At 36.5% G+C, this 25,432-nt stretch overlaps 1 long non-coding RNA gene across 3 annotated transcripts in view; it reads left to right on the top strand.

Annotated features, from left to right (window-relative positions):
* Window positions 1-18,480, top strand: part of LOC113254034 (uncharacterized) — a 205,176-nt gene extending 186,696 nt beyond the window's left edge. For all 3 annotated transcript variants that reach the window (XR_003315630.4, XR_006409329.3, XR_007189179.2), the window contains one exon: window positions 18,015-18,480. This is a non-coding gene — a long non-coding RNA (uncharacterized LOC113254034). The remainder of the gene's footprint in view (window positions 1-18,014) is intronic.
* Window positions 18,481-25,432: the final 6,952 nt, after the last annotated feature.

Below are 25,432 nucleotides of genomic sequence, written 5' to 3'. Positions count from 1 at the left end.
CTGCTATGAGCCTGCTTCTTCCTCTCCCACTCCCCCTGCTTGTGTTCCCTCTCTCGCTGGCTGTCTCTATCTCTGTCGAATAAATAAATAAAAATCTTTAAAAAAAAAATAGTGAAGTTAAACTAATGTTTTAAAGTTAACAAATCAGTAGAACACCACAGTTTCTCAATATTTAAAATGTGAATCTGGAGTCCGCTTACATAATAAGTAATTGTCCCTGTTCGCAAAATTCTAATTGTATGAAAAAGAAATGGGCCTCTGTAAGATGTGAAATATGTGAATATGGTAAAAAATTTTCTCTAACTATTGGGAATCACAGATAAATATTGCTTTACAAAGCCCATTTTAAAATTAGCTCAATTTACCACCATGGTCAATTACATAGCCAAATACATTCTTGATGGGACTTGTGTAATGGGCCATCATTCTTTCAAGAACAAAATTGTTTCCTATTCCTGTGATTTGATAATAAGTAATAAACATGTAATATATCAATTTACAAAGTCAATTACATAATCAAGAAGAGTGCCAACAGCAATAACCAAAATACTCTGTACTGTATTTACTTTCATATTCTCCACCTTCCCCAGGGCACCAGGCCTGGCATTTTTCCTACTTTCCCAATTTTCTTTGCATAATTTTCCACTTGGTGGACTGCCATTGTCAACAGCAACACTCTTCAACTTCTGGAGGTTTGGTAAGAGCAGTTGAAGAGATGAGAACTGTATTTAATTAAATTCTGGTTGCCGAATGTAAATGCAAAAGTGCCTAATTATTCAACATTGCTAGTGAGGAAAGTCACACAAGAGGATCCAGCAGAAATTTGGTATCTCATGAGCTTTGAGTTGTAATCCTGAAAAAATATCAATTTCCTCTTTATCCTCTTTCAGTTAAAAAATGCTTTAAAAATAATGCAGATGAAAGTATGCATAACTCATAAAAATACCTTGTTAATTCCAGCTGCTGAAAAAGATACATGTAGAGATAGATAATGTGATCTCATGTAGGAAATGCTTCATGAAAACATCTATAGGCTTTGTGATTCATGTATACTTAAGGTAAATCCTTAAGTAAAAGAAAAAAGGGGAGACTAATTTGAATTCCAGGGCAAGAGACTACTTCACTTTAAAATTTGATTTTATGTTTCTTTCAAACTTGTTTTAGTTTTTAGGACCTCACTTAAATATTATAGATTTCGAAGCATTTTAACTTAATTAGTTGTATAAATTTAATGTGATTTGAATTACTTCCCTAATTCCTAAAGTGTTTATGAGTAAATACGAGTCTAACATTCCTCAGAAAGAATTACTACCAAGTTATTTGTTAAATGTAAGCACAGATATATTAAGCATCTACTACAGCCTCACAGTTCTATTCTTTAAATATGCATATCAGTATTGAGGGGATAGAATTCTTTGGGTAAATTTCACATTTTACACAGTATTGTATATGAACTCTTTGTTTCTTTTGTTGATTATTTAGTTTTTACTGACAACATTACTGATAACATTTGGATAAGGTGACATTTTAAATTTTACTAGAATAGCTAACCAGAAATAGGTTAACTTTTATACAGATGTGGATATCCCCAGATGTGAATATAGGAAAAACTTAGTTTTGTCTCCGGGTATTTATTCACCATATAAATCTACTAGCACATTCTTATCTGTTATGTAAATAAGATGTGGAATTCCAATAGTGTATCAGTGTTCTACAGCAGATGGTGCACTGAGATTTACCACACCATTACATTTAATGGGTTTGAATTCATCTGGATTTCTTGATGTTCTCTCTGTCCTTCTCATAGCAGCAATGTTGCCAATGTTCCCGATTATATATGATTTGAGAGAGTGCTTAAAGAAGAAAAACTCCGTTATCTTAGAAATATGAGTATTTTATGTCAAAGTTTAAAGTGTATACGTATTGCATTTCAGAGGATTTATATGCCCTGTGAGAAAAGGATGCTTAATGAATATTCAACAAAGTACTTGCAGTCATTACACTCAAAGATATTTTATGAAATGGAAATACTCAATTAACTATTGTAATGCTAGTAGGGAGTATTCGTTTGAAAAACAAAAAGAAATTTTCATCCTAGATCATTGTGGATGAAGTAAAAAAAAAAAAGTTTAATGTAAGAGAACACAAAGATTCTGGAAGACATGCATCTTAGTCGTATTAAGTAAAGATTCTCATGACTGTTTCTGTTAACAAAAATTTATATAGTTCTTGGCTCACTAATTACTGTAGATTAATAAATAATATCCCTAAAAGTGTTTGATCTGTGAAGGGTCAGACCTCAGTGATAATTGAAAATGGCAGCATGAGCCATATGGGCTTTTTGTCTCTGAACTCGCTCTATTTAGGAGCAGAATGAGTGCTGGTGTAGCTTTAATCAGTTGGTTACAGAATTTACTGTGGATGAACATAAAATGGAACAAGAATAAAGAATCCCGTATTATGACTATAACCTGGCATTTCCAAATCAGTATGTCTCAAAGGATGGCCAATAAAATAGCAGCACCAAAATCCCTATAAAATCTTATTAAAATTGGAGATGCCTGGTCCCAGTCCCAGACTCACTAAATCAAAATCTGGGCTGGGAAGGTGGGCACGGGTGGATCTGGATACCAAAGCATTTTTACAAACTCTGCGCTGATTCTCACCGAATACATGCGTACATACTGTATATCTTGCAGGTCAACCCTCGAATCCGGTACTCTAAAGCGGACTCTCTGGGTTCAGCCCGGGGCCCGCTCCAGCACTCACTTAGTTCTGTGACCTGGGTTCATTACTTCGCTCTGTGTTTCGGCTTCCTTACCTGCCAATGGGGCTGATGTACCTAAGTCGCAGGATTTTTATGAGGATGGAATGAGTTAATATTTGTAAAGTAATTATTCCTTCCACATAAGTATTAGTAACATAGGAGTTTGTAAAAGGATAATGAAAATAGTGCACGTTCATTGGAGCTGCCAGATCGTAGTTAGCACACAAGTTTCTATTAGAAAAAGAAAAACAAAAGTCCCCAGAAATTATCCAAGTATGGAACATTGCACTGTTATTACATGTTTGAAATTAATAGAAACCAAAGTTGCACTCTATATTCTTTTCACTTTCTCTGTTATTACAACTTTGTAATGAATATTTTTCATATTGTCAGAATCAGCCAGTAGTCAGACACTGAATAAAACATCCTTTCCATCTTTTTTCGGTCCTGCTGAATACTAACTCTGGTGACATACAAACCCTCATGAATGGTGAACATGTTTTTCATTAGAATAAGATGAGGCTTAAATACAGTATCTCGGTAGAGATATGTGCCGTGCTATTTCCAGCAAATCACTGCAGTCATCTTCAAGTGACGCTGCAGATACAATATCCCCGGCACTTTGTTTTCAGTTCATTTGTGGGACGTTAGACTCATTTGGCAGCAGTACTGAAGTCACGTTCATTTATAGGCACTTCAGAGGCATCCACACAATATCCCCTAATTGCATTACAATGGCCTGCCATTGCCATGTGTTTATGGATTTTTAGTTCTTAGAAGCCTTGTCTATTGTCATCTGTAAACTCCTTAGATTTACAGTCATTTGTCTACATTTAGAACAAGAAAAGCTGAGTGCTAAAGACAATAGGAGGATGGCATGATTATACTTCAGTTGACTAATAGCTGGCTTTTTACCTAATGAGAACTAGTTCCAGAGATGAGTCACAATTTTTAAGATACCATCACATAACCATCATTTTACTCATTCTAATATCAAGATCTCGACTTTTACGTATAACCCATCAGAATCAGTAGTCAGGGTCTTCTATACTGAAAGCAGCATGCCTGGGCATTCATAATTGTACATGCAGCATTATTCACACAAGCTTCCAGTAAGTCTAATTACTTCTTCAAATTGGCCTGAAAAGCACTTAGACAGTAGGGCTTTCCATTGGCCCAGAAGTCATTTGATCTCTTTATGACTTCCCTGAGCTAGCATCAGCCATTTCAGATTGGCTCTGGCTGTGAAACAGGCAATGGTGCATCTGTTTTGTGGTTTGTTTTTTAATGGGAAAAACACTTTCTAAGAAGGCAAACTTCATATCCTTACTTATGTAAGACTTATGTGTAACCTTCTAAAATATATAAATGGGAGCACCTCTGAAAGAAAATAGTTCATCTGAATCTAATGTGGAAGCTAGAAAATATACCCAGGTCAATTTTAATATATAGTCTGTTTATTTTGGTGGGTGTATGCACTCACGTGTGTGTGTAAAGGAAATACTTCCAATTTCATTCAGGCTGGTTTTAATACTCTATAAATTTTAACAATAATTTGTAACGTTTTCAAATTATGTGTTTTAAGTAGTGGTAAAACTGAAATTTATGCTGTGTGACATGATCTTTGCCTTCCTGGAGTTTAGTAAATATACACATCCATATTTTTTTTTAAATTAATAGATCAACATCTTAATATCCTTATGAAATGTGAAACTTCTCACCTACAGTTACTGGGAAAAGTCCTCAAAAAATCATTATTGTATTTAAGTTTCAGACCAAGTAAAAACTAACACATTCTTATGAAATTGGAAATGGTACAGTAGTATAATCTTAGAGTCATTTACAAAAATTATTTTTACCACTCAGTCTCTTTCCATTATCATTATTTAAAAAGTGCCAATTTATCATAAAATTTGGGGAAGATAATCAAAGAAGGGTTTTTATCAGCTGTCAAATCTATCTTAATTGGGATTTCATATAATAATTTGAATATCTTTTCAAGTATTTTGAAGTTATCACTGAATTAATTAGTAATAATAAATCAATTCTATTACTGCATACCATCATTTTTCTTTATTTTTGATAATATAAAAATTAGCAAAAGCAGAAAATTTTAGATTATATTTTTTAGTATTATATGGAATCTGAGATTGATCATGCATTTATTTATGTCATAACATTTGAAGTTCCTCTAGATATTTAAATATTCACAACCCGGCTACTTATATGTGTGTGCATACACACACATAACTCATGAAAGTGCTTAATTTCCATTTTAATGGCTTAAAGTTCATGATAAACCTCAAAATATCTTACATAATGTCAATTATAACTCAGTAAAGATCAGCATAAAAATATTTTCTCCAATATTTATGACTGGGGAAGCAAAATATTTAATTTAATATTTGACATAGGAACATCACACAAGCCTTCTATCACTTGCAACCATCTTTGACTTTTTCATATTGTTTATATTCCACATCCAATAAAATTCAAAATCATGTCAATACCACTTAATTTATTTAACAAATAGTTGTTAAACACCCATTATATCTAAAACGCTAAGACTAATAAAAATATAGTAATAAATACAATAACAAATCTCCAAACAGGTATGATCCTTACCATTATAGAACTAACAGTATATCAGCTGTCAAAGATATAAATTACCTAATGTGCTGTGAAAAAGAGTTATAATGATCTATAATAAGGGGACTTCATCTAGTCCAACAAATTCAAGAAAGGCTTCCTTGAAGAAACTGTATTTGAGCTCAGATCTGAAGAATGAATTAGAGTTAATCAGGAATGAAGGAAATCATTCGATATGGGTCAAAAGTCATTATGGGTCTGCACGGAGAGTGAGGAGAGAAATAGTATGAGGTGAGACAGGAATTAGGCAAGGAGAGCCTCACAGAGCAGGAGGTTGTTCAAGAGCACTCTAGTTGCAAAATATGACTCATGGCAGACAAACGTAGTTGCCAGAAATGGCAAAATTTCATTCTTTTAATGGCTGAGTAATATTCCATTGTATATTTGTGACAACACAGGTGGACCTAGAATGTATTATGTTGAGTGATAGAAGTCAGAGAAGGCAAATACTATACGACTTCACTTAAATGTGGAATCTACAAAACAAAACAAATGAATAAATAAACAAAAACCAGAAACAGACTTATAAATACGAAGAAAAGACTGATGGTTGCCAAAAGAAAGGAGGAGGAGGATGGGCAAAATGGGTGAGGGGAGTGGGAGGTACAGACTTCTAGTTATGGAATGAATAAGTCATGGAGATAAAAGGTACACTATAGGGCATATAGCCAATGGTATTGTAAAGCATGTGGCAACAGATGGTAGTTACACTTGTGGTGAGCATAGCGTAAGTATAGAGTTGTCAAATAACTATGTTGTCCACCTGAAACGAATATAGCATTGTGTGTCAACTATACTTTCAAAAAAAAGTAGTTGCAGGAAGAACAAGTAGGAGACTACTGTAATAGTACAGGCAGAAGATGATGATTATTACTCGAAGTCAGATATTGAGGGCAGTAAAAATGGAGGTGTGAATAAAGCTCAGAGAGTCTTACAAATATCAGTCAAAATTACTTGGTAGAATTAGATGTAGGGAATGAAGAAAAAAGAAATGATTCCTAGATTTCTAGCATGCCTACTGGATTGATACTGCTGCAATTCATTGATATTGGGAGGAAAATGGTATGAGAATATGGCACAAAACTTATGAAAAGAGATTCTTGCTCCTTTTAGTAATAAAAATAGTTATTGGAATAGGAAGAATAAGAGAGGCAAAAGAGGGAGAGGATGAGGCAAGCAGATCAGATTTTCCTTTCTTTTGGAGTTTTAGTCTAGAGAAGGGAGGTATATTAAAAAGAAGATGAGGGGGTGGGGATGCCTAGGTGGCCCAGTCAGGTAAACATTCGGCTCTTGGTTTCGGCTCAGGTCTGATCTTGGGGCTGTGAGATCGAGCCGCGAGTTCAGCTCCCTGCTCAGCACAGAGTCTGCTTGGGTTTCTGTTTTTCTCTGCCCCTCCCCACCCCAGTCTCTCTCTCAAGTAAATAAACCTTTAAAAAAAAGAAAAAAAGAAAATGCAGGGGAAAGAGAAGGATACTTTGCTCCATGTAAGATTTAGAATTTGGAGACACTTCCTTTAATGTTAGTTTCTCCTTTCTCCAGTTCTTACCCCTAAATCCCACCCCTCCATGACCTTGGAGAATAGCTCCATGTCAAGCAAGCTTGGAATCTCAGTGTTGTTAAGGAAAGGTAAGATTAATGCTTAACTGTCTTACACTGCACCTAGTTCCTGTCTTGTACGGAGGGACTCCAGTCTGTCATGGGGGACACGGTGTACAGGGAGCAGTCAGAGCCTTCCAAGGGCCCTGGAGAGGCTGAAGAGAAGACATCTTGGCCATGGTCTAGACAGAAGATGTGGGGGAGCATTAGAGAGATTTCTGTTACCTATGAATGTGGAGAAGATTGGGTTACCTGGGGATAGAGACCGGGTACTGACAAAGCCCAGATGGGCACGCTGAAACAGACATTACACTGGAGCCAAAAATAGCAACAAGGTGAACACTCAGTAGTGTATTCAGCCTGAGGAAAGTCAGAAAATGCCGCATGATTAACACCAACCGCAGAAACTTTTCTCTGCTAGTGCAGAGTCTCTCTCATGTATCAGAAGCCATCCTGGGTAGGAAAAAGGAAAAGAGAAGTGAAACGAGAAAATTGAGCATTTTGCTTAAGGTGACTATTTCCATTATTGTACTGAGCTGATTATTTGATTTCCTGAGGTTCAGGAGGCTCAAGAGAAAGGTCAAGTAACTTAGAGACATAATAAAGGAGCTACATTATTTTCTTCATCTGAACATAGTGCAAGTACATTTAAACCTTTGTATTTAAATATGGAATAATATTGAATTAAAGATGATGACAGGTAGATGCCATGGGCACATCTCATATCTCTTAATGTGTCTCACTTTAATTGGACTCAGTCTCCAAGAGTAAAGCTAGAGGTACTATATGATGTGTGACAGTTGCCACGTCAGAGACAGAATTCTGAGTTGACTTAGCATTAGTTTGGCATAAACTGGTGTCCCATTTAGTGTGTCTTCACGTGAAGTGCTCAGAACTGAAGATACAAAGAATTAATAAGGTTATAATTTAGTCCATGGATCCCTTCTTTAACATGGTCGATTTTACCATGGACCTAGGTCTAATCCCCAGCCCTTAATGGCTATAGCCAGACACTACATCATTAGAATTACATATATTTTATGAGTAAGTTTATAATTATTTTTTTAATTAGAATAGTATTTAAAAGTGCAAGAGAACATTTTTGCTCATAATGTCACTTCCAAGAGACATGTTGATGACTTCTTTCCATTGTTTCCACATCTAACTGTATGTATGTACGTACTATCTGATTGAGTGCATGATTTCTAGGTCCAGAAGTACAATCAGAAGCAGATTCTTCTCAAAATTCCTGAGGCTTTACAATGAACTCACAGATTATCATTGAAATATGCAAGCTTTATTGACAGCTCTCATTTTTCTGATGCATATAAGGGAAAAAGAAAAAAGATCCCCAGTGTTATGCACTGAACGTTTGTGTCCTCTCAAAATTTATATGTTGAAGCTCTAACTCCTAATGGGATAATATTTGGAGGTTGGGTTTGGGGGAGGTAATCAGGTTAAGATGAGGTTATGAGGGTGGGATCCGCATGATGGGGTTAGTGTCCTTATAAGAGAGGAAGAGACTTGAACTTTGTGTGTCTCACCACCAAGTGAGGACACAGTGAGAAGGTGGCTGTCTGCAAGTCAAGAAGAGAGCCTTCACTAAGAACTTTCCAGCCTACAGAACTCTAAGAAATTTTTTATTGCTTAAGATTAAAATTTAAGAAATGTCTATTGTTTGAAACCCCTCAGTCTGTGATATTTGTTATAATAGCTTGGACTGACTCATCCTGGCCATTTTACTAATGGTACTGAGAGGCGATCAGAGGGAGCCACACATTGTTCTTATTTGATCAAAGGAGGAGCTGCTTTTATATCAGCAGGTCTAGGCATAAAGGTGGTGTCTTGAGCCCAGGAGCCAGTGCAGACCCTTTTGCTTTTGATTATTGTAGAAAGATGATCCTAAGGCCTTCCATTTGATGGGGACAGCTGGCTTTAGTTCTTACACTGGTCAAGAGTGGCAAGGCAACATGAAATGGACTGCTTGATCACATCCAAGGTGGTCCAGGAGCTGTGCTTTCCAGAGCAAGAGCAATCCCTTGGGCCTCCTAAAACAAGGCTAAAAGCCTATCAGCACTTTTACGTTTCTAAATTTGTGCTGGTCTTTAAATTTAACTGGTTATATAGTAACCAAATTGCTAAATCAATTTAATATTGAAATCTCCTGGGCTTGAAATTCTGTAGTTGACTGTCTAGTGACTAAAAACTTTGCATTATAATGTTACATTTGCTTGAGGAGTCCTGGGCCCCAGAGAAAAAGATTTGTTATAGCTAACCATAACTGAGAAAATATGCAGATAAAAATATATGAATGTTATAAATTGAAATAGGAAACAGAGTTTTGTTTTTCCTTTTTACTTTATACTGTGAATAATTTCATAAGCCAGAGAAATTTCTTCAAATAAACTGTTATTGAGTGGTTGCTAAATATTTCATCTTCCTGTCATGCTATAAAGTCCCTATCTTGGGGTATACAGTTGGCCCTTGAACAACACAGGTTTGAACTATATGAGTTCACTTATTTGTGGATTTTTTTTTCAATAAATACAGTACAGTACTATAATGTATTTTCTCTTCCTTATGATTGCCTTAATGATGTTTTCTCTAGTTTTATTGTAAGAGTACAGTCTATAATACATGGAGCATAAAATATGTATTAATTGACTGTTTATGTCATCAGTAGGCCTCCAGTCAACAGTAGGCTATTAGCAGCTAAATTTGGGGGGAGTCATAGTTTATGTGGATCTTTGTGCAGGGGGTTGGCGCTCCAACCCCCACGTTGTTTGAGTCAACTGTATAAGCTAATTTCAACTTTTAAATGTTATAGATATTTATATGTGAGTATATTTAAAGCATATTTATTATAAATATATAAAATATTCTTTTTCATATTAGAATTTCTAGGCAGTTTTGAACATATATCATTGTCATTGTCTCTATTTTTATAATACAGATTCCCAAACATAGAGGTCCCCCCCCTTTTTTTTTAAGATTTTACTTATTTATTTGAGAGAGAGAGAGAGAGTGCATGAGCACGGGGAGGGGCAGCAGGAGAGAGAGAGAAGCATGCTCAACACTGAGCAGGGAGCCCTATATGGGGAGGATCCCTGGACCCCAGGATCATGACCTGAGCCTAAGGCAGATGCTTCACTGACTGAGCCACCCAGGCACCCTGAGGTCTTGTTTTTTTAATGAGCCTTTTTTAAGTTCTTAAAACCTAAATATAAACTGCTTGTAGAAAGTTGAATTATTTTTATTCCCTTTATTTCTTCTTCTTTTTTTTTTTTTTAAGATTTTATTTATTTATTCGACAGAGATAGAGACAGCCAGCGAGAGAGGGAACACAAGCAGGGGGAGTGGGAGAGGAAAAAGCAGGCTCATAGCAGAGGAGCCTGATGTGGGGCTCGATCCCATAACGCCAGGATCACGCCCTGAGCCAAAGGCAGACGCCTAACCATTGTGCCACCCAGGCGCCCCCCCTTTATTTCTAATAGTAGTGTCCACTTATTCTTTATTCTCAGTATTCCTGTTGTAAAATTTTATTAAGTATAATTTGGAACTTGAAACACTACAATTGTATCATATATTCTGTGGTATCATGTATTCTTTTCAGATGTAATATCATTAGATAAAAAGAACACTGCATAAACAAATTCATTTAATATGCTATTTTAGTTGTTTAAATTTACCAAACTAGAGTAAAACTGATGATGTTTAAGAGAGAGTCTTAAACTAGAAAGAGAAAAGTTTGACCTATCCATGAAAACATTTGTTAAGGTTTTAATCCCTGTTCGTTTGAGATGTAAGCAAGTTCCACTCTTATCAATGCAAAGTATAAATAAAGGCACTGAATCTAATAGTACACAGTGCCGTATCTCCTCCGGGCATCCTCGGCTTTATTTAGCCCACTTCATAAACTATGATTTCACAATAATGCTTAAATATATTTATTAAAGGATGACTCTACATTATTAAGCAGCTATATGAACACAGAGGTTCATTTTAAATAAAACAATCCATGGTATCACCATTTTCTATGTTCTAATTCATTGCTCCTCTGGACTTGGATAAAAGAAAAGTTCAAATATAAAATATTTCGAAGCTAATTAACTGCAGTAGCTTCCTAGAGATGAGACATTTTATTCCTTTTGTTTAGCAGGTGTGTGCAGTCTTAGGCAAGTGTGAGACAATTTAGCTATCGTTGTATTTGACTAGATTTATTTAATATGCATTTTTACTCTATAAAGACAAATTTTATGTATATTAATTGGATACCTATTTCTAAACACTTCTGAGTCTTTCTTCATTTTGTGCCCTCTGCACATTAACAGTCATGGTTTTGAATAGGGAAACAGGCTGTTGTCCTGAAAATGTGAATATATCATTCATTTCAAAAGATGTGTTCCCTACCCCACCTATGCTAAATAAGGTTTTGCACCAATGAAGTCAATGCATTTTCCATTTCATTGTGAGTAGAAAATTATTTCTATGTCTACTTTTTTGGCTGGAAAATACCAATTTGATGACTATATATTTGTATTTGTTCATAAAGGGGAAAAATAGATTCTTTTGAAATAATGATAATTGCAGGTAACACTCAGGGCTGGCCATTTTTAAAAGACTTTACTTATGATGCATTTGATATTCACAGAAAATCTGTGAGGCTCTTCTTAGTATCTGGATTCTATAGCTAAGGAAATGAGACCACAAAGAGGCTGAGTTGCTTGGTTAAGGTCCCATAACTATGAGAGTCAAGTAGGAGATTTTTTTTTTTTTAAGATTTTATTTATTTATTTGACAGAGAGAGACAGCCAGCGAGAGAGGGAACACAAGCAGGGGGAGTGGGAGAGGAAGAAGCAGGCTCCTAGCAGAGGAGCCTGATGTGGGGCTCGATCCCGGAACGCTGGGATCACGCCCTGAGCCGAAGGCAGACGCTTAACAACTGCGCCACCCAGGCGCCCCTCAAGTAGGAGATTTTAACCCAGCCTCTTCGTAACCATGTTCTACTATGTTTACCACCCTCAGGTACCTAGGGAGGCATTTCACCCTGCCAACTCAGTCACCAGTACTTAGCATTTGTATCTCTTCAATATCCCTTTCCTCTATAGCTGTGCTATATTTTGTGCTCTAATTTAGATCATCATCCCCTTTGCCTTGATTTTTGCATAATATCTTCAATATCTTCAATTTCCAGTCCCTTGCATATACAGATATCCGAAGAACCTTCATAATAAAAATACTCTAAAAACTAAGAAGAGAAGAGAACTTCCTCAACCTAATAAATAGCATCTATGGAAAAACAAACAACTAACATCAAGCTTCATGGTGAAAAAAAGGATCAGCAAATTTACAAGTTTATTCTTGCTGCTTCTATTCAACCTTTTACTGAAAGTTTAGCTGGAGAAATTGGCAAGAAAAAGAAAGAAAGGAAATCCATACTGGAAAGGAAAAAATAAAAATATCTCTATTTGCAGATGACATGATCTGGTCTGTAGAAAATGCTAAGGAAAGCACTAAAAAAACTATTCACTAACAAATGAGTTCAGCAGGGTTTCAAGATCCGAGATGAATGCACAAAATCCATTGAGTTTTTTTCCCTTGTGATAAAATCTTTTAAGATCTATTCCCTTAGCAACTTTTCAAATATGTCATACGTTATTAACCCCAGTCACCATGCTGTATGTATATCCCCACTGCTTGTTTATTTTCTGCTGGAAGTTTAACTTCCTTCACCTATTTTGCCCCCCTGACCCCTATCCACCTCCCTCCAATCTTCGGCAGCCGCCAGTCTCTTCTCTGTATCTATGAGTTCAGTCTTTGTTGTTGTTGTTGTTTTTAGACTACACAGAAGTAAGATCATACAGTATTTGTCTTTCTCTGTTTCACTTATTTCACTTAGCTTAATGCCCTCAAGGTCCATCCATGTTGTCGTAAATGGTAAAATTTTCTCCCTCCCTGGGTGGCTCAGTTGGTTAAGTATCCGGCTCTTGTTTTTGGCTCAGGTCATGATCTCATGGATCATGAGATCTAGTCCACGTCAGGCTCTGTATTCAGTGCGGGGTCTGCTTGAGCTTCTCTTTCTATCCATCTGCCCCCCCCAATCAATCAATCAATAAATAAAATAAATGAAATCTTAAAAAAAAATACATTATCTCACAGGGTCTTCCAAAGGGCCCGCAAGCCACATTCTTTAGCTTTCTTGTCATTGATGTCATTCTGTGTCATCAAGCACAGTGCAGAATTGGATGTAGAGAAAACATCCCTGTCCCCAGTTGCTCAGCACTTATGAGAGTCAAGATTGGATTGCAAAACTATTAATATCACCCCCTGAAAAAGTGGACTCAAGTCTGAGCTACAGTTTACAAAATTAATATGTATACTTTTCTAGCACCCACTGTGAATATTCCTCCTTTCAGAATCTATTGCTTGTGAAAAACCAAGTATGTTTAGCAAGGCATGAAACAACTACCGTCATTCATCAGTGGTCAGAACACATTCAAGCATAACTTTAAAGGTGTCATAGACCTTATATTTATTGTTCCGAATAAACATTAGTCTCATGAAGAGTGAAGTACTGGAGGTTGAAGGCCTGCAATTACCCACCAGCTAGGTACACTGTCATTAGCCATGATGAACCGTCTCTGGGTTTCCATGTCAGTGCACATTGCCCACCTTACAAGGTAATACTCCACAGAAATGAGAATTCAACCTCCATGTCTTTATGGACTCCAACATTCACTCAACCAGACAGACAACATGCCAAAGTATCCTTGTGTTTCGATACTGATTTCACAAAGGAGTGGACTAGGATGAATGACAATTCAAATTAAAGATGAGTGCAGTCAGTGGACTTCAAGCAATATCACTTGTCAGTCATTGGATGAGGACAAAAGTAGTGTGACAAGGATGACCTTCAGGAGAAGGAACCAAAGTGTTTGATTTTAATATCATCGGTCTTAGAAAATATCATCAGTCTTAGCACTATTTAGTTACGACATACTATGTAGTTACTATGTTACTACGTAATTCACTACAGTAAACCAATTCAGATGGATATTCTAGTCTTTTATTCAAAAGCGTAAAAGAACAAGAATGCCAAAAGCTTAAAATAGCAAAGCCTGAGCATGGTGAAAGTGACATTGTGGAGGGGTCTGGGTGACTCAGTCGGTCAGGCATCTGCCTTCAGCTCAGGTCATGATCCAGGCATCCTGGGGATCATCGGAGCCTTGCATTGAGCTCCCTGCTCAGCAGGGAGTCTGCTTCTCTCTCCCCCTGCTCTTGCGCTCCTGTGCTCGCTCGCTCTCCCCACCTCTCAAATAAGTAAATAAAATCTTTTTTTTTTTTTTTAAGAAAGTGACATTTTGGATAAATCATCTGACTTCTCTTGAGCCTCGGTTTCCTCAAATCTGAAATAGAGAAACTATGAAATGAACCATTTCATTTGGTTGTTTTGGAGACTAAATTAAATAAGATATATTTAAAGGATCTAAGAGAGTGCCTAGTTCATAGTAGGCAATATAGCCCAATTATTTACTTTAAGCATAACATCCATCAGATTACTTAATATTTGTAATTGTCTTTATTTTTTATGAAGTAGTTTTCTATGCCTTTCTCCAGAAATAGCACACATTGTGCTCAGCATTTAACAGGTGGAAAAACTCAGATGAAAGAAGTTAAGTGATTTAACCAAGAGGAGTAGGAAAGGCAGGCAATTCTGTTAACGCTTTTTCTACTAATGGTAGTGGGGGAATGGTGGCATACACAAACGATGAAAACAGTCAGATTATAATTGACATAAGAGATAAATTGCCAGGATGAAAGAGAATAAGCTAATTTTTAATCCAAGAATCTCTTACGCACATCATTTTTCTTTATAAAATCAGAGATTTCATAAATATTAAAGTATCCATCTCCAGCTACCCATGGTCTCCCTTATCAAATGAGATAAAGCATTACCAAATCTTTTTAAACTGTTCATGTCAATGTCAATATGTGAAAGAAATAATAGTTGCCCCTCATATCCCCTCAATTCATTTTTTTATGCAATACAATTTTTTTGCTAAACACACAGAAATACTTTGTAGCCTATCTTTGCCTGAAGTTAGGTATAACCAGGTGATAAAGGTCTGGCTAATGGAATAGATTAGAAGTGTGTGCCACTTCTGGACAATGCTTTTAAAGGGTGTGAGACAGCATCCCATTTCCCATCTTATTCATCTGGCTGGCTAGAATGTAGCCATGACAGCGGGAGCTGGAACAGCCTTTTTGGACCATGAGATGAAAGCTACTGCTCGGGTTGGCAGAACACCGAAATAGAAGGAGCCTAGATCTCTGACAACTTTGAGGATTAAGCTACCACACAGCTTAGATCTGTATATGAAAGAAAAATAAAGTTCTATCTTATTCAGAATACAGCTAATTTGGGTAAAATTAGTTAAAATGATATTTTAATAAACACAATACAATTTACTTATTCCACTATTATTATCATCATTACTATTATTGTGTGTGTAACCTTTATTACAGAATTATAAAGTGCCATCATTACAGACTATCAGACATCAACCAGACCTATGTCTCCTCACCTCATACTGTATTTATCAAATGAAGAAACTAAGCCCAAAAAGTAGCAAATTCTGGGATTTCAAATAAATCTCCTATGCAACTTAATGTGATTTCACCTGACCCATGCTTAGGTTTTATTTTGCTTTGCTCCTCCATTTTGTAAAGATAAAAAGCATATAATGTCAATAATATGAATCTCATATCTATATCACTTATTATACCTATAGTACTGTCTAAGCATTTTATTTTAAAATAATTAAAAAATACAGATATCCATGAAAAATTATTCATTTAAAAATGTTTTTAAAACAGTCTGTATTTTATGATCCAGTTTTTGCTTAAAAATATATTTATGTGTTGGGGCACCTGGGTGGCTCAGTCAGTTAAGCGTCTGACTCTTGGTCTCAGCTCAGGTCTTGATCTCAGGGTCCTGAGTTTGAGCCCTGTGTTGGGCTCCACGCTAGGTGTGGATCCTACTTTAAAAAAGAAATTGCTAAAATAAAAAATATATATATATACATATGCATATATATATATTTATGTGTTTATATTTGTATGGATGTGTTTATATATATTTTAAAAATTTATTATAGAAGCATACACTTACCAGTAATGCCTTCTATGTGAATAATTAAAGATGATGAGGGAAGAAATTTGGCTTTTTTCTTTATATACTTCTGTATTAATTAAATTTTTCAATGAAAATTTGAAACTTTTATAAACTATCTTTATAAAACTTGCCTTAACAATTTTATATGACTCCCTCAAAAATAGAAATAAATCTCGAAAATTTAGGGACATAAATACAATTAAATACATTTTAATTATTAAAATCTGCTATTAACTTTTATCTAGTTAAAATACAGCTGTATGAACAAACAAACAAACTCTTTATACAGAGTACTAAAGCAGTAATGATAACCCAGTAGGGATTACTCCATACTCAAGAAACCAAGAGTGAAGATAGTACAGGTGTTTTTCAAGGTGTATGGACAAACATTAAAAGAGTACAGAGGTGTTGTCTTCTTCACTGTAAATGGTACAAAGAAAAAGTTGTGGGGGGACAAAGGGAAAGGAGGAGGAGGAAGAAGGAAAGAAGAGGAGAAGGCAAAAAATTAGTGACAAAGAATAAAATATAATCAGATTTTTACTAATTTCATATAGAGATTGAGAGTAAAAAGGTAAATCTAGCCTCACTAGTCAATGTCTCAATTATTTAGTTAGGGAACAAAATGACTACATGTGCTATAATTAGAGAGTTAATTAATCATATGAAAACTTTTATAAAGTATGGAACATTTCTAACATGATAGCATTTTCGCATTAGAGCTAGAATATATTCAGCAATTTTAATTTCCTTTAAAGAAAATCTTTCAAGTACAAAACAACCTATTAGAAGTTTTGACTAGTTTCCAGTTATCTGTCGATATTTTATGAGAATTAAAGAAATCATGATGCAAAAACTATTAAAAACTAATTTTTTACAATGTACAAAATTTACAATGTACTGTCCAAAAGATATGGATGAAACAAAAACCTAGAAAATTAATCCATAAATACCATAGTTTGTACATTCATTGAGGGCAGGTAATATGACTCATCTTTCAGTTAAATTGGCCATGGGAGGCTGTGAAGAAATTAACAATCCATGTATTATTCATAAAATAAATATGTTTATACATTTTGAAAGGAAAAAAGAACAAAGTTTTTAATCAATATGGAAAGAAAATAAAATTTAAATTACCAGTTATGTTTATAATTAAAAAATTAATACCTGCATATTCTGCTTTTCAATTAAGATTGTGGCAAATGAATATGGCAAATGAATGAACACTTAGAAATGAAAGGCAGAGGTGTGATGCATTTTTAAATGAATAAATATTGTTAGAAAATAGGGAGAGCCTCTGTCTCAGTATGATTTTTTTATTGTTTAAATTTCAGTTCTGTTGAATCATTCAGGGACCAAAGATAAAATTAGGATGTGATTTTTATTTTTTAGGAGTGGGGAGAGGATACAGGAGCAGAAAAACGCTGGTATAAAACACCATAGAACCTTGCACTGAGGAAGCCAAATTATAACCGAGCAATTAAAATCATTAACCTCCAATCCAACCCAACACATATAAAATCTATTGTTTCAAGATTCAAACTATAAATCTAGAACCCATATGAAGCAATGGTTAATTAAGAGAAAAAAATATATAGAAATGAATAGTTTTTGCCATACAACAAAATGACTTTCTAAGTAGGTAATTGAGCTATAGGAGAAAAACAGAGGTTTAATTCTGAATAACAGACAATTAAATGAAAATTACAAGGCAAGCCTAGTTACAAAATTCTATTAAATCTTGTTCCTTGTGAGTTTATCTTTATGTATATTCCAGTTGAGTAATATAATTGGTATTTTAATAACATGTTTTCCATTTTGTCCTAGAAGAAGAGGAAAAAGGAAATAATGAAGAAACGTCCATTGCTCATTTTCTACCAGCTTTAACTGAAAAAACCGCTTTGATGGGATTCATTACAAGGTACCAACAACATCAGGTGACGATTACCCTTTATTATAGCTTCAATATCCCCAGATAGAGTAATCAATCCTTATACTGTTTTAGTGTAAATTTAGTTCTTAGTAAAAATTCCATAAATGTGCATCTGCATGTGTTTACAATAGATGAGAAACAGACATTTGGTTGTAGTTGACCCTTGAACAATGTAGCGGTTAGGGGTGCCAACCCCCACATAGTGAAAAGTTCTTGCATTTCTTGACTTCCCCCAAAACTCAACTACAAGTAGCCTACTGTTGAGGAGAAGCCTTACCAATAACATAAATAAACAGTTGATTAGCACATACTTTGTATGGTATGTGTATTATAGACTATATTCTAAAAATCAAGTAGACTAGAGAAAAGAACATGTAAGTAAGAAAATTCTAAGGAAGAGAAAATACATTTATAATGCTGTGCTCTATTCATCGAAAAAGATCTGCATTTAAGTGGGTCTGCACAGTTCAGACCCCTGTTGCTCAAGGGTCAACTGTAACTGTCATTTATTGAGAGGATGTTCAAGTTTGTGCAACAGAGATTACAGATGTTTTATATAAAAGAAGGCACAATGGAGAAAGGAAATATTGCAAAATAAGCAATAAAATAGATTAAGTAATTAGATAATAAGATATCAGTTTGAAATATCGTCAAATTCTAAGGTTTTTCTTTTTTTAATAAATGTCATTTAGTCTTTTTTTGAAAACAATATCCTTAGGTAAAAACATCACAGGATTTTGAGGTTTTGTGCCATAATTCTGTATGATGGACTTTATGATATTCTCAAAAGTATAAATAATCTAGGTACATAAGGAAATGTCAGCTTTATGATGATTCCTAGCTCATCTATAGATAGATAGATAGATAGATAGATAGATAGATAGATAGATAGATAGATAAATTCATTAATCCCTTCCTTATTGAGTATCTACTAAGTTCCAGACACTGTTTCGTTCTAGGGATAAAATGGTGAGCAAGGAAAGTGTACACCCTCTGGTATCGTGCATTTTCTAGTCTATTGAGAAATGATAAAACAAACATACTAGTGAGCAAAATAGTTTGAAATTGTCTTAAGTGCTGTGAGGGATATAACCAAGGTGCTGTGCTAGAAACAAATGTCTTGAAGCAATGAGTACTTACTTCCAAAAGTTTCCTTAAGAAGCTCAGAGAATTCCCTTTGGAGAGGTGATTTTTAAGCCGAGACCTAAAACATAAGAAGCTAGGTCTGTAAAGATTCAGAAAAGAGAATGAGGAAAAAAAGACTTTGAGTGGGGCATCTGCTTCCTTGATACGATATATGTGTTTGGGGTGAGTGACCAAGAAGGAGAGGATTGAAATGAGGTTGGAAAGTGGAGGGGAGGGGGGTTACTAGGCCCTCAAGTTACAGTAGAAAGTCTGTATTTTATTCCAAGTGAAAAGAAAAATCTCTGAGGGGTTTTAAGCAATTTTTGACACAAATACTGGTATTATTTGTCCTAATTAAACACTAGTCCTAGATTCCTGAGATTCCAGTTTCGAGATCTTAGCCTATCCAACTCAAATCAATAGGTATTTAATATCCAAAGTGCAGAGAATGCACAGGAAATTATGTCAGAAGAAGAGTTTGAAGTAGACTGAAGGGAAAGGGTCATGAGAGTTCCTTATGATCCAATGAAGTCTGGGAAGAAAGACAGACACCAAGGTGGAGAAAAAAGCAGAGTGTGACAAAAGGGTCATAGCTTTCACCAGCTATTGTGAAATCCCAGTCAGAGGTGTGGAGTTAATTGAGGGGAAAGACAAATCAGAAGGGGTTTTGCCCACTTCTATTTTGAACTCTGAAAAGACAACCTCCACACTGTGGTATTTATAGTAACATGGGTCAGACATGGCACAGAAAAAAATGAAGACATGGCAGCATTAAGCAGACAGCGTATCTGAGAAAATGGCAGAATTAAGCAGAGAGGGTATTTGAAAAAATGCTCAGAGCTGCCCTTGTTTTGTGGGGCATGGATAGGACTCAGAAGTGCCCACGAGCGCCATGGAGGAGGTGGAGGGTAGCTGAGCCCAGAGTTTGGAGGCCGACCTAGGGCTTCCCTTACAAGAGACAGGGGATCATGGTGCAGAAGCCACAGCACAAATAACCTAACCGGGCACCATATGGGGGCCGGGGCGGGGGGATGGGGAGCGGTGCAGGGGCAAGGAATGTTTTGAAAATAAGAGGAGAGGACTATCGAGACCTGAAGTGTCTAAGAGAACAAGTCACAAGTTTACGCCATCCCTCCGAACATAGTACAAGAATCCGGGGATAGACCAGCCATCTTACAGCTGACACGTGGGAGGATCTAGAGAACCCAGAGGTCAGCCTAGGAGTCCCAGGTCTCTCCTCCACTTCTGCAAAGGCAGGGGGCCCCCTTGTGTCCCCTCTCCACATTCCCATTTGCCATTTTGAGACTTGTGTGTGTCAGTCTGGAGCACAAAACACTTTTCCGAAAATACATTTAATCCAGAGTCTGAGATACTATTAACTTGCCAGTTAAAATTTCTACCATGAACTCTGTCCCTATTGGCAGGGTCAGGGCTTGTGATAAAGATTAGATTTGTTAGACAGTCAAGACCCCTCAATTACTTAGCACGTTGGCACGTCCTGAGTGTAAATGCGCAGCACTAGCTCGGTACTCCAATTCAATAATTATGCCATTTATTTCGGTTCACTGACAATATATAATTAGTATACATATAAAAACGCGTGTTTATTAAGATATGTGTACTGCTATTAAAGAAATTCTCTGAAATGAAAAGTATTCTGAACCTGAGTAAGAAATCGTATGTTCTGTGGCTGACACTGTCACTGCCACCAACTGGCTCTATAACCTGGGGCTAGTCATTTAATTTCTCTGGGCATTAATTTTCTCTGAAAAATGAGGAGACTGGACTAAATCATTGCTAAGGTCAGTTTTGATTTCTGATGTCCGTCATGTGAGTGCTAAAATGAGGCCTGCTGAGATGATGGTGGTTAGATTTGCATTAATCAAGAAACAATGATAATAAGTGTAGAACCATTTAATGAGTCCAGGCCATTTGCCTGGCACAAAGTAAGTCATTTTACATGGGTTATTTCTAGTCGTCTAAATAAACCCATGAGGAAATAGAGGTTCAGAGAGGCTGTAATTTGCTCCATACTACAGAGCTGGTAAGTGGCAGAGCCAGGCTAGTAACCCGTGTTTTCTCTGAAATTTTTGAATTAGATCCTGTGGTACTTATAATTCATCTCCTCGTATGGTAGGTTTTGAAGATTCCACCTTTTAGGCATTGTTAAAATTCTATCCTTCAGGGGCGCCTGGGTGGCACAGTGGTTAAGCATCTGCCTTCGGCTCAGGGCGTGATCCTGGCGTTGTGGGATCGAGCCCCACATCAGGCTCCTCTGCTAGGAGCCTGCTTCTTCCTCTCCCACTCCCCCTGCTTGTGTTCCCTCTCTCGCTGGCTGTCTCTATCTCTGTCAAATAAATAAATAAATAAAATCTTTAAAAAAAAAAATTCTATCCTTCAAGCTCCTCGTGTTAGGAAGCTATTTCTATAGCATTAAGGCAGAGCAGACTTTCCCCTCAACTCCTGACGAACTCACTTATTCATTTAGCCCTTATTTTCAAGGTATATATAAATGCTTTTAATCTCCTGTAAGTATCTCCTGTGTACCCACAACCAAACTATATATGTTCTGAGGGAATGTCAAGGACCTGGTCTAAGGAATGCTCAGGAAATGTGTGGTACCAGCAGGGCTGGAATTCAGCCGAGGAGTGTGAAATGCCAAAGGTGCAAAAGCCCAGGAGGCACCCACACCCAGGGTCATGCCAGTGCAGGGTCACCTCGCCCCAGTCTTGGCTCTGGGAGCCACAGAGCAGCTGGTGGACAGGCAGCTGAAGTTCAGCAAGATGAGAGAAGTAGTGATGCCTACTGGAGTTTGGCTGCCCAGGGAGACCCAAGGCAGTGTCTGGTGAATCAAACTGGTGGAAACAGAACTGGTGTCTAGAAAGAGCAGAGGTAAGCCAGGGTAGGCGGATCTTCCCTGATGGCCTATCCTTATACTAGAACAGTGGGTCACCAGGAGAGCTGAAACAGGAGTAGCTGAGCAGGTATCTCTTGGTGCAGTCATTCCTTGCATCTAGATCTTGACAATGCCATGTTATAAATGGACGGGTTTCTGAAGCAACTCCTGTGAGTTGCCTGTATGTATTAGTCTTCTAGGGCTGTCGTAGCAAAAACAATGCGGCAGACTATGGGGCTTATACAACAGAAACTTACTTTCTCACAGTCCTGGAGCCTGGAGGTCCAAGGTCAAGGTGTCAACAGGTTTGGTTTCTTGTGAGGCCTCTGTCCTTGGCTTGTAAATGGCCACCTTCTTGCTGTGTCCTCAGTCTTTTCTCTGTGCATATGCACCCCTGGTATCCCATTGCATGCCCAAATTTCTTCTTCTTGTAAGGACACCAAACTGGATTAGGACCCACCCAGGAGCCTCATTTTAACTTAGTCACTTCTTAAGTGGTTCTATCTCCAAATACAGTCATATTCTGAGGTACTAGGGGTTGTGGAGGATACACTCAGCCCATAATACCATGGGTCTAGAGAATTGTAAGCTCTCACAAAAACAAGCATTCCGTAATGGTTAGCAAAATGCCATGCACATTAATAGATAATAAATATTTATTTCTTCATCCTTCAAAATTCAATTCTGACATCTAGGCAAACAATAAACTTTTTTTGAATCAATATAATTGATAGAATAAATGAATTAAAGTTTAATATCTTGGATGGTCACCATCACTCTGTCTAAAAAGCAAAATTTAAGAGAAATGTTGAGATGCAAATTGATAAATTACCCATTCTTTATAACGTAAAAGTTAATATTTTAAACAAATAAACTGAAGCAATGCTACAATTAAGGAAACAATTCTATATAGAAATGTCTGTCTCTTTTTCATAAATATATACAATTGAATATTTTTCTCACTTCTTTATTATTACCTTTAATCTGACCTACTTCATACAGCCAGATATAAATTGGGTATTTATTACCCTTAATCCTATATTAACACTGAATCATCTTGGACTGGCTTTGTAGTTTCTGATTATCTTGAAATAAAAATAGCACATGTAGTTTGGTTGCCAAAAAGGACTTTACATCATGCATACATACTTTATTTATTTAAGCCGTTGTGCTAATATTGATAGTTTTCATTGTATTTTTATGTATTTGTTGTATTTTTCACATTATGTTGGGGTTAATGTAGATCATGAAATACCTGGCTTGTTAAAATCTAACACAAAGGCTACTGAGGGCAGGGAAGGTTTTCGGAGAAGGGCGTGTAGGCCTCTGGAAGGCCGAGGCCTGCTGACCACTTCGCCTGAGTTCCCCCAGGGAGTTGCCTTCTCAAAACTTTCTTAGCCGGAACAGTCCCCTGTGACCTAAGAGATGTAGTCATTGTCCCTTAGGCTAAGTTTAGCAGAACTCGTTGAACATGCAAATTAGCATATCGTATCTCTCCCATAAACAGATCCTCCCAGTTTCAGTAAGACCCCTTGTCACACATCAGGTGCTTGAGAAACAGTGATGAGGGTTTGTGATTATCCTGAAGGACCAATAAAAGCGGGAGCAAAGACGAGCAGAGTGTCTTCGCCTCTGAGCGTTGATCCCCTTGCCTTCTCACAGCAAAGTTTGGAGTAATCTTTCATCTGTCGGTACAGGGAGTGCTGGCCATTCCTGGCAACGTTATACATCTTCAATCAAAGATCAGCACCTTTTCTCTTATCACTTCTGCTGTAAGATCTTCTGATTTTCTCTTCTTTACATAGCAGAAAAAGGAAAAGAAAAAATAATTGTGTAGATTTTATTTTACACATTACGGCGTACACCAACATTCTTGTCAAGATTCTGTCTAATCAGATGATTAATTTCCACTTGACTCTTTAAAAATAAAGTAGCTCAGCACTCATGAGTTATTACTAGCAAAAATCACTGACTTGTTTTAACTTGAAATTTAAATTGAATAGTTCACTCTCAGCAATATGCCAGCAGCAGTTGAGCTCAGAGTGTAAGCAAAAGCTCTCAAAACATCTGTTTTTGGTGAAGTCATATTTTTACTTACTAAATTTATTTTCATATTCTTTTTTACTTGTGAAACTTGGGGCAGATTATGAATTAGGAGGTGAAGCAGTACATTCTTATATCAAATAGAATTTTTTCCTGCAATTTCATATGATTAATTTAAAATAGCACTTAGCAAATAGAGCTTGTGCCAAGTCTAAAAGGCCACAAAAGACATAAATTCATGGATTATAATAATTATTCCAACCATTCATTTTACAGATAAAGAAACTGAAGCTGAGATAGTGTAGGCAAGTTGTATACAGAAGAATGATTTGAAAGGGCTTTGATTTTTAGGTTCAGAAGTTGTTTGAGAAAAGTGATCCAAACAGGACCTTTGAGGAACAAATAACTTTGCTTGCGGGTAAACATGCATGCTCCAAAAATTACTCACGAGGGGCAGTGTTGAGTTACTAATGGTAGGTTTGAAAGCCAATAGGAAATTGAGTTAAGTGTATTAGGAGAAGAGAGTCAGTTGAGAAATGGCATGGTGAAAGTTCAATATGATTTATTTGCATAGTTTGTGATCATGGTGGCTGATAAAATGGACTAATGATGGGGGAAGTCCGGCCAAGGCCACCTGTGAGAACATAACTACATTGGATGCATCTGTGAATTAAGCGGAATCTGGGCAGAGACTAGGGTGATGAAAATGTGGTGAAGAAAAACAATAGGAATCACATCAGGTATTTGCATGTTCTAAAGATAGCCTCACAACATTGGAATCAGTCATGTCAAAATTTCAAAAAGAAAAAGAAGTCAATAAGAAAAAAAAAGTAGGAAAAGGTTGTCATCAAAGAGAACAAAGACAAAGATGAAAAATCTAAGATTGGTTCTTAATTATTTTTTGTAGAATAGATGAACTATCTCCACGTTCATATTTCCCCAGGAATTACTGTTCACAGTAGCTTAAAAAATAATGAAAGATTGTAACTTCTTTAAAAAAAACACACACAAAAAAAACTAATATGTATTTTAGTTGGCCATATGAAAAGACTTTAAATGCACCTTGCCCTTTGTACTTTCTGTGTATAGCTGCCATATTCAGAGGTCTTATATTTTATAGACCCGAGAGCCAGTCTACAGGGCAGCACATATTTGCAATGATGAGGCCAGGGGAAAAAACCTCTTTGCTTTCATACGTCCTTTGTGACCAAAGTCATTTGACAACATGGAAAAAACACCCTTTTCTTTCGT

This window comes from Ursus arctos, unplaced genomic scaffold (genome assembly GCF_023065955.2).
Source record: "Ursus arctos isolate Adak ecotype North America unplaced genomic scaffold, UrsArc2.0 scaffold_20, whole genome shotgun sequence".
Taxonomy (NCBI): Eukaryota; Metazoa; Chordata; class Mammalia; order Carnivora; family Ursidae; genus Ursus; species Ursus arctos.
This window is presented reverse-complemented; position numbering and strand designations above follow the sequence as displayed.